Source organism: Canis aureus, chromosome 15 (assembly GCF_053574225.1).
Source record: "Canis aureus isolate CA01 chromosome 15, VMU_Caureus_v.1.0, whole genome shotgun sequence".
NCBI lineage: Eukaryota > Metazoa > Chordata > Mammalia > Carnivora > Canidae > Canis > Canis aureus.
Genome location: NC_135625.1, coordinates 71,739,459 through 71,750,451, shown reverse-complemented (window position 1 = coordinate 71,750,451; position 10,993 = coordinate 71,739,459).

Here is a 10,993-nt window from a genome sequence, read left to right as displayed (position 1 = left end):
GCTGAACGCCTTGTCCAAAATCATCTTACTGCTGAGAGTTGAGCTCACCCTCAGTCCCTCACAGTTCCACACTGCCTGCAGAGTGAGTTTCGCACGTCTTCACCAGAGACGTTTGTCAAAGGCTTGTGAGACGCAACTTAACAATGCAGACCTGCACCGTATCTCCAGGTGCAGTACAGTGGTAATCTTGGAACCTCCTGACTCAAAATACTGCTACCTTCTCACTGCGATAAGAACGCAGCTAGTTGAGAGCTGGCTTCTAGGCATGCTTCCCTGTGAGAGCTGAGGTCAGGGCAGAACCCTCCCGCATCCTGCCTGACTGTAGACGTAGCTGCTAACATCCTTATGTTAGTTGCTGGGAGAGGTTGGGGGAATAGTATGTGTAACCATTGAGCCTGAACTCACGTGTACCTGAGTTGAATACAGCGTTTTCAAACGGCCATCTCCAATCAGAGTGTAGCTAGGTTCCTACTCCCATGTACTAGTGGGTAGCAGACATCTGCCTCCCATGCTTACTTCTGAGAGTTGAGCTTACGGCCTGTACCTCCACATCCTGCCTGCAGTTACCCTTCGCTTTTAAAAGTCCTAGACCTGCTGCGTGACGGCAGTGTTGGGAAAGGTAATTGGAGTCTCCAGGCACACAAGACTAGTGCCTCCAAGCTCAATCCAGCGATTTCCTAGTAATTCCTGTGGTAGACTGGTGCTACATACTAAGTTCCATACGTGAGTAGGTAGTTGAACGCCTTGTCCAAAAACATCTTACTTCTGAGAGTTGAGCTCACCCTCAGTCCCTCACAGTTCCACACTGCCTGCAGAGTGAGTTTCGCACGTCTTCAACCGAGACTTTTGCCAGAGGCTTCTGAGACGCAAGTTCACAATGCAGACCTGGAGGGTATCTCCAGGTGCAGTAGAGTGGTAATCTGGGAACCTCCTGTCTCAGAATACTGCTACCTTCACCCTGCCATAACAATGCAGCTAGTTGACAGCTGGCTTCAAGGCATGCTTCCCTGTGAGAGCTAAGGACAGGGCACAACCCTCCCGCATCCTGCTTGACTGTAGAAGGAGCTGCTAACGTCCTCATGTTAGTGGCAGGGAAAGGTTGTGAGAAAAGCATGTGGAATCGTTGTGCCTGAACCCACGTGTATCTGAGTTGAATACAGCGATTTCCAAAGTCCTTCTTCATCAGAGTGTAGCTAGGTTCCCACTCGCATGTACGAGTGGGTAGCAGACATCTGCCTCCCATGCATACACACTTCTGAGAGTTGAGCTTATGGCCTGTAACCCTACCTCCTGCCTGCACCTACCTTTCGCTTCCAAAAGGCCTAGGCTCGCTGCTTCACCGAAGTGTTGGGAGAGGTAAATGGAATCTCCCGGCACACAAGACTAGTGCCTCCAAACTCAATCCAGCGATTTCCCCGTAATTCCTGGGGTAGACTGGTGCTACATACTAAGTTCCATATGTGAGAAGGTAGCTGAACGCCTTGTCCAAAATCATCTTACTGCTGAGAGTTGAGCTCACCCTCAGTCCCTCACAGTTCCACACTGCCTGCAGAGTGAGTTTCGCACGTCTTCACCAGAGACGTTTGTCAAAGGCTTGTGAGACGCAACTTAACAATGCAGACCTGCACCGTATCTCCAGGTGCAGTACAGTGGTAATCTTGGAACCTCCTGACTCAAAATACTGCTACCTTCTCACTGCGATAAGAACGCAGCTAGTTGAGAGCTGGCTTCTAGGCATGCTTCCCTGTGAGAGCTGAGGTCAGGGCAGAACCCTCCCGCATCCTGCCTGACTGTAGACGTAGCTGCTAACATCCTTATGTTAGTTGCTGGGAGAGGTTGGGGGAATAGTATGTGTAACCATTGAGCCTGAACTCACGTGTACCTGAGTTGAATACAGCGTTTTCAAACGGCCAACTCCAATCAGAGTGTAGCTAGGTTCCTACTCCCATGCACTAGTGGGTAGCAGACATCTGCCTCCCATGCTTACTTCTGAGAGTTGAGCTTACGGCCTGTACCTCCACATCCTGCCTGCAGTTACCCTTCGCTTTTAAAAGTCCTAGACCTGCTGCGTGACGGCAGTGTTGGGAAAGGTAATTGGAGTCTCCAGGCACACAAGACTAGTGCCTCCAAGCTCAATCCAGCGATTTCCTAGTAATTCCTGTGGTAGACTGGTGCTACATACTAAGTTCAATATATGTGAGAATGTAGCTAACGACTTGTCCAAAAGCATCTTACTTCTGAGAGCTGAGCTCATCCTCTGTCCCTCACAGTTCCACACTGCCTGCAGAGTGAGTTTCCCACGTCTTCACCAGAGACTTTTGCCACAGGCTTCTGAGACGCAAGTTAAGAATGCACAGCTGGACGGTATCTCCAGGTACAGTAGAGTGGTAATCTGGGAACCTCCTTACTCAGAATACTGCTACCTTCACACTGTCATAAGAATGCAGCTAGTTGAGAGCTGGCTTCTAGGCATGCTTCCCTGTGAGAGCTGAGGACAGGGCAGAACCCTCCCGCATCCTGCCTGACTGTAGACGTACCTGCTAACCTCCTTATTTTACTGGCTGGGATAGGTTGTGGGAAAAGCATGTGTAAGCTTTGGGCTTGAACTCCCGTGTATCTGAGTTGAATACAGCGATTTCCAACATCCTTCTTCAATAGGACTGTAGCTAGGTTCCAACTCCCATGTCCGAGTGGGTAGCAGACATCTGCCTCCCATGCATACACACTTCTGAGAGTTGAGCTTATGGCCTGTAACCCTACATCCTGCCTGCCGCTACCTTTCGCTTCCAAAAGGCCTAGGCTCGCTGCTTGACGCAAGTGTTGGGAGAGGTAACTGGAATCTCCCGGCACACAAGACGAGTGCCTCCAAGCTCAATCAAGCGATTTCCTAGTAATTCCTGGGGTAGACTGGTGCTACATACTAAGTTCCATACGTGAGTAGGTAGTTGAATGCCTTGTCCAAAAACATCTTACTTCTGAGAGTTGAGCTCACCCTCAGTCCCTCACAGTTCCACACTGCCTGCAGAGTGAGTTTCGCACGTCTTCAACCGAGACTTTTACCAGAGGCTTCTGAGACGCAAGTTCACAATGCAGACCTGGAGGGTATCTCCAGGTGCAGTAGAGTGGTAATCTGGGAACCTCCTGTCTCAGAACACTGCTACCTTCACCCTGCCATAACAATGCAGCTAGTTGACAGCTGGCTTCAAGGCATGCTTCCCTGTGAGAGCTAAGGACAGGGCACAACCCTCCCGCATCCTGCTTGACTGTAGAAGGAGCTGCTAACGTCCTCATGTTAGTGGCAGGGAAAGGTTGTGAGAAAAGCATGTGGAATCGTTGTGCCTGAACCCACGTGTATCTGAGTTGAATACAGCGATTTCCAAAGTCCTTCTTCATCAGAGTGTAGCTAGGTTCCCACTCGCATGTACGAGTGGGTAGCAGACATCTGCCTCCCATGCATACACACTTCTGAGAGTTGAGCTTATGGCCTGTAACCCTACCTCCTGCCTGCACCTACCTTTCGCTTCCAAAAGGCCTAGGCTCGCTGCTTCACCGAAGTGTTGGGAGAGGTAACTGGAATCTCCCGGCACACAAGACTAGTGCCTCCAAACTCAATCCAGCGATTTCCCAGTAATTCCTGGGGTAGACTGGTGCTACATACTAAGTTCCATATGTGAGAAGGTAGCTGAACGCCTTGTCCAAAATCATCTTACTGCTGAGAGTTGAGCTCACCCTCAGTCCCTCACAGTTCCACACTGCCTGCAGAGTGAGTTTCGCACGTCTTCACCAGAGACGTTTGTCAAAGGCTTGTGAGACGCAACTTAACAATGCAGACCTGCACCGTATCTCCAGGTGCAGTACAGTGGTAATCTTGGAACCTCCTGACTCAAAATACTGCTACCTTCTCACTGCGATAAGAACGCAGCTAGTTGAGAGCTGGATTCTAGGCATGCTTCCCTGTGAGAGCTGAGGTCAGGGCAGAACCCTCCCGCATCCTGCCTGACTGTAGACGTAGCTGCTAACATCCTTATGTTAGTTGCTGGGAGAGGTTGGGGGAATAGTATGTGTAACCATTGAGCCTGAACTCACGTGTACCTGAGTTGAATACAGCGTTTTCAAACGGCCATCTCCAATCAGAGTGTAGCTAGGTTCCTACTCCCATGTACTAGTGGGTAGCAGACATCTGCCTCCCATGCTTACTTCTGAGAGTTGAGCTTACGGCCTGTACCTCCACATCCTGCCTGCAGTTACCCTTCGCTTTTAAAAGTCCTAGACCTGCTGCGTGACGGCAGTGTTGGGAAAGGTAATTGGAGTCTCCAGGCACACAAGACTAGTGCCTCCAAGCTCAATCCAGCGATTTCCTAGTAATTCCTGAGGTAGACTGGTGCTACATACTAAGTTCAATATATGTGAGAATGTAGCTAACGACTTGTCCAAAAGCATCTTACTTCTGAGAGCTGAGCTCATCCTCAGTCCCTCACAGTTCCACACTGTCTGCAGAGTGAGTTTCCCACGTCTTCACCAGAGACTTTTGCCACAGGCTTCTGAGACGCAAGTTAACAATGCACAGCTGGACGGTATCTCCAGGTGCAGTAGAGTGGTAATCTGGGAACCTCCTTACTCAGAATACTGCTACCTTCACACTGTCATAAGAATGCAGCTAGTTGAGAGCTGGCTTCTAGGCATGCTTCCCTGTGAGAGCTGAGGACAGGGCAGAACCCTCCCGCATCCTGCCTGACTGTAGACGTACCTGCTAACCTCCTTATGTTACTGGCTGGGATAGGTTGTGGGAAAAGCATGTGTAAGCTTTGGGCCTGAACTCCCGTGTATCTGAGTTGAATACAGCGATTTCCAACATCCTTCTTCAATAGGACTGTAGCTAGGTTCCAACTCCCATGTCCGAGTGGGTAGCAGACATCTGCCTCCCATGCATACACACTTCTGAGAGTTGAGCTTATGGCCTGTAACCCTACATCCTGCCTGCCGCTACCTTTCGCTTCCAAAAGGCCTAGGCTCGCTGCTTGACCCAAGTGTTGGGAGAGGTAATTGGAATCTCCCGGCACACAAGACGAGTGCCTCCAAGCTCAATCAAGCGATTTCCTAGTAATTCCTGGGGTAGACTGGTGCTACATACTAAGTTCCATACGTGAGTAGGTAGTTGAACGCCTTGTCCAAAAACATCTTACTTCTGAGAGTTGAGCTCACCCTCAGTCCCTCACAGTTCCACACTGCCTGCAGAGTGAGTTTCGCACGTCTTCAACCGAGACTTTTGCCAGAGGCTTCTGAGACGCAAGTTCACAATGCAGACCTGGAGGGTATCTCCAGGTGCAGTAGAGTGGTAATCTGGGAACCTCCTGTCTCAGAATACTGCTACCTTCACCCTGCCATAACAATGCAGCTAGTTGACAGCTGGCTTCAAGGCATGCTTCCCTGTGAGAGCTAAGGACAGGGCACAACCCTCCCGCATCCTGCTTGACTGTAGAAGGAGCTGCTAACGTCCTCATGTTAGTGGCAGGGAAAGGTTGTGAGAAAAGCATGTGGAATCGTTGTGCCTGAACCCACGTGTATCTGAGTTGAATACAGCGATTTCCAAAGTCCTTCTTCATCAGAGTGTAGCTAGGTTCCCACTCGCATGTCCGAGTGGGTAGCAGACATCTGCCTCCCATGCATACACACTTCTGAGAGTTGAGCTTATGGCCTGTAACCCTACCTCCTGCCTGCACCTACCTTTCGCTTCCAAAAGGCCTAGGCTCGCTGCTTCACCGAAGTGTTGGGAGAGGTAACTGGAATCTCCCGGCACACAAGACTAGTGCCTCCAAACTCAATCCAGCGATTTCCCAGTAATTCCTGGGGTAGACTGGTGCTACATACTAAGTTCCATATGTGAGAAGGTAGCTGAACGCCTTGTCCAAAATCATCTTACTGCTGAGAGTTGAGCTCACCCTCAGTCCCTCACAGTTCCACACTGCCTGCAGAGTGAGTTTCGCACGTCTTCACCAGAGACGTTTGTCAAAGGCTTGTGAGACGCAACTTAACAATGCAGACCTGCACCGTATCTCCAGGTGCAGTACAGTGGTAATCTTGGAACCTCCTGACTCAAAATACTGCTACCTTCTCACTGCGATAAGAACGCAGCTAGTTGAGAGCTGGCTTCTAGGCATGCTTCCCTGTGAGAGCTGAGGTCAGGGCAGAACCCTCCCGCATCCTGCCTGACTGTAGACGTAGCTGCTAACATCCTTATGTTAGTTGCTGGGAGAGGTTGGGGGAATAGTATGTGTAACCATTGAGCCTGAACTCACGTGTACCTGAGTTGAATACAGCGTTTTCAAACGGCCATCTCCAATCAGAGTGTAGCTAGGTTCCTACTCCCATGTACTAGTGGGTAGCAGACATCTGCCTCCCATGCTTACTTCTGAGAGTTGAGCTTACGGCCTGTACCTCCACATCCTGCCTGCAGTTACCCTTCGCTTTTAAAAGTCCTAGACCTGCTGCGTGACGGCAGTGTTGGGAAAGGTAATTGGAATCTCCCGGCACACAAGACTAGTGCCTCCAAGCTCAATCCAGCGATTTCCTAGTAATTCCTGTGGTAGACTGGTGCTACATACTAAGTTCAATATATGTGAGAATGTAGCTAACGACTTGTCCAAAAGCATCTTACTTCTGAGAGCTGAGCTCATCCTCAGTCCCTCACAGTTCCACACTGCCTGCAGAGTGAGTTTCCCACGTCTTCACCAGAGACATTTGCCACAGGCTTCTGAGACGCAAGTTAACAATGCACAGCTGGACGGTATCTCCAGGTGCAGTAGAGTGGTAATCTGGGAACCTCCTTACTCAGAATACTGCTACCTTCACACTGTCATAAGAATGCAGCTAGTGGAGAGCTGGCTTCTAGGCATGCTTCCCTGTGAGAGCTGAGGACAGGGCAGAACCCTCCCGCATCCTGCCTGACTGTAGACGTACCTGCTAACCTCCTTATGTTACTGGCTGGGATAGGTTGTGGGAAAAGCATGTGTAAGCTTTGGGCCTGAACTCCCGTGTATCTGAGTTGAATACAGCGATTTCCAACATCCTTCTTCAATAGGACTGTAGCTAGGTTCCAACTCCCATGTCCGAGTGGGTAGCAGACATCTGCCTCCCATGCATACACACTTCTGAGAGTTGAGCTTATGGCCTGTAACCCTACATCCTGCCTGCCGCTACCTTTCGCTTCCAAAAGGCCTAGGCTCGCTGCTTGACCCAAGTGTTGGGAGAGGTAATTGGAATCTCCCGGCACACAAGACGAGTGCCTCCAAGCTCAATCAAGCGATTTCCTAGTAATTCCTGGGGTAGACTGGTGCTACATACTAAGTTCCATACGTGAGTAGGTAGTTGAACGCCTTGTCCAAAAACATCTTACTTCTGAGAGTTGAGCTCACCCTCAGTCCCTCACAGTTCCACACTGCCTGCAGAGTGAGTTTCGCACGTCTTCAACCGAGACTTTTGCCAGAGGCTTCTGAGACGCAAGTTCACAATGCAGACCTGGAGGGTATCTCCAGGTGCAGTAGAGTGGTAATCTGGGAACCTCCTGTCTCAGAATACTGCTACCTTCACCCTGCCATAACAATGCAGCTAGTTGACAGCTGGCTTCAAGGCATGCTTCCCTGTGAGAGCTAAGGACAGGGCACAACCCTCCCGCATCCTGCTTGACTGTAGAAGGAGCTGCTAACGTCCTCATGTTAGTGGCAGGGAAAGGTTGTGAGAAAAGCATGTGGAATCGTTGTGCCTGAACCCACGTGTATCTGAGTTGAATACAGCGATTTCCAAAGTCCTTCTTCATCAGAGTGTAGCTAGGTTCCCACTCGCATGTCCGAGTGGGTAGCAGACATCTGCCTCCCATGCATACACACTTCTGAGAGTTGAGCTTATGGCCTGTAACCCTACCTCCTGCCTGCACCTACCTTTCGCTTCCAAAAGGCCTAGGCTCGCTGCTTCACCGAAGTGTTGGGAGAGGTAACTGGAATCTCCCGGCACACAAGACTAGTGCCTCCAAACTCAATCCAGCGATTTCCCAGTAATTCCTGGGGTAGACTGGTGCTACATACTAAGTTCCATATGTGAGAAGGTAGCTGAACGCCTTGTCCAAAATCATCTTACTGCTGAGAGTTGAGCTCACCCTCAGTCCCTCACAGTTCCACACTGCCTGCAGAGTGAGTTTCGCACGTCTTCACCAGAGACGTTTGTCAAAGGCTTGTGAGACGCAACTTAACAATGCAGACCTGCACCGTATCTCCAGGTGCAGTACAGTGGTAATCTTGGAACCTCCTGACTCAAAATACTGCTACCTTCTCACTGCGATAAGAACGCAGCTAGTTGAGAGCTGGCTTCTAGGCATGCTTCCCTGTGAGAGCTGAGGTCAGGGCAGAACCCTCCCGCATCCTGCCTGACTGTAGACGTAGCTGCTAACATCCTTATGTTAGTTGCTGGGAGAGGTTGGGGGAATAGTATGTGTAACCATTGAGCCTGAACTCACGTGTACCTGAGTTGAATACAGCGTTTTCAAACGGCCATCTCCAATCAGAGTGTAGCTAGGTTCCTACTCCCATGTACTAGTGGGTAGCAGACATCTGCCTCCCATGCTTACTTCTGAGAGTTGAGCTTACGGCCTGTACCTCCACATCCTGCCTGCAGTTACCCTTCGCTTTTAAAAGTCCTAGACCTGCTGCGTGACGGCAGTGTTGGGAAAGGTAATTGGAATCTCCCGGCACACAAGACTAGTGCCTCCAAGCTCAATCCAGCGATTTCCTAGTAATTCCTGTGGTAGACTGGTGCTACATACTAAGTTCAATATATGTGAGAATGTAGCTAACGACTTGTCCAAAAGCATCTTACTTCTGAGAGCTGAGCTCATCCTCAGTCCCTCACAGTTCCACACTGCCTGCAGAGTGAGTTTCCCACGTCTTCACCAGAGACATTTGCCACAGGCTTCTGAGACGCAAGTTAACAATGCACAGCTGGACGGTATCTCCAGGTGCAGTAGAGTGGTAATCTGGGAACCTCCTTACTCAGAATACTGCTACCTTCACACTGTCATAAGAATGCAGCTAGTGGAGAGCTGGCTTCTAGGCATGCTGCCCTGTGAGAGCTGAGGACAGGGCAGAACCCTCCCGCATCCTGCCTGACTGTAGACGTACCTGCTAACCTCCTTATGTTACTGGCTGGGATAGGTTGTGGGAAAAGCATGTGTAAGCTTTGGGCCTGAACTCCCGTGTATCTGAGTTGAATACAGCGATTTCCAACATCCTTCTTCAATAGGACTGTAGCTAGGTTCCAACTCCCATGTCCGAGTGGGTAGCAGACATCTGCCTCCCATGCATACACACTTCTGAGAGTTGAGCTTATGGCCTGTAACCCTACATCCTGCCTGCCGCTACCTTTCGCTTCCAAAAGGCCTAGGCTCGCTGCTTGACCCAAGTGTTGGGAGAGGTAATTGGAATCTCCCGGCACACAAGACGAGTGCCTCCAAGCTCAATCAAGCGATTTCCTAGTAATTCCTGGGGTAGACTGGTGCTACATACTAAGTTCCATACGTGAGTAGGTAGTTGAACGCCTTGTCCAAAAACATCTTACTTCTGAGAGTTGAGCTCACCCTCAGTCCCTCACAGTTCCACACTGCCTGCAGAGTGAGTTTCGCACGTCTTCAACCGAGACTTTTGCCAGAGGCTTCTGAGACGCAAGTTCACAATGCAGACCTGGAGGGTATCTCCAGGTGCAGTAGAGTGGTAATCTGGGAACCTCCTGTCTCAGAATACTGCTACCTTCACCCTGCCATAACAATGCAGCTAGTTGACAGCTGGCTTCAAGGCATGCTTCCCTGTGAGAGCTAAGGACAGGGCACAACCCTCCCGCATCCTGCTTGACTGTAGAAGGAGCTGCTAACGTCCTCATGTTAGTGGCAGGGAAAGGTTGTGAGAAAAGCATGTGGAATCGTTGTGCCTGAACCCACGTGTATCTGAGTTGAATACAGCGATTTCCAAAGTCCTTCTTCATCAGAGTGTAGCTAGGTTCCCACTCGCATGTACGAGTGGGTAGCAGACATCTGCCTCCCATGCATACACACTTCTGAGAGTTGAGCTTATGGCCTGTAACCCTACCTCCTGCCTGCACCTACCTTTCGCTTCCAAAAGGCCTAGGCTCGCTGCTTCACCGAAGTGTTGGGAGAGGTAACTGGAATCTCCCGGCACACAAGACTAGTGCCTCCAAACTCAATCCAGCGATTTCCCAGTAATTCCTGGGGTAGACTGGTGCTACATACTAAGTTCCATATGTGAGAAGGTAGCTGAACGCCTTGTCCAAAATCATCTTACTGCTGAGAGTTGAGCTCACCCTCAGTCCCTCACAGTTCCACACTGCCTGCAGAGTGAGTTTCGCACGTCTTCACCAGAGACTTTTGCCACAGGCTTCTGAGACGCAAGTCAACAATGCACACCTGGACGGTATCTCCAGGTGCAGAAGAGTGGTAATCTGGGAACCTCCTTACTCAGAATACTGCTACCTTCTCACTGCGATAAGAACGCAGCTAGTTGAGAGCTGGCTTCTAGGCATGCTTCCCTGTGAGAGCTGAGGTCAGGGCAGAACCCTCCCGCATCCTGCCTGACTGTAGACGTAGCTGCTAACATCCTTATGTTAGTTGCTGGGAGAGGTTGGGGGAATAGTATGTGTAACCATTGAGCCTGAACTCACGTGTACCTGAGTTGAATACAGCGTTTTCAAATGGACATCTCAAATCAGAGTGTAGCTAGGTTCCTACTACCATGTACTATTGGGTAGCAGACATCTGCCTCCCATGCTTACTTCTGAGAGTTGAGCTTACGGCCTGTACCTCCACAACCTGCCTGCTGTTACCCTTCGCTTCTAAAAGGCCTAGACCTGCTGCGTGACGGCAGTGTTGGGAAAGGTAATTGGAGTCTCCAGGCACACAAGACTAGTGCCTCCAAGCTCAATCCAGCGATTTCCTAGT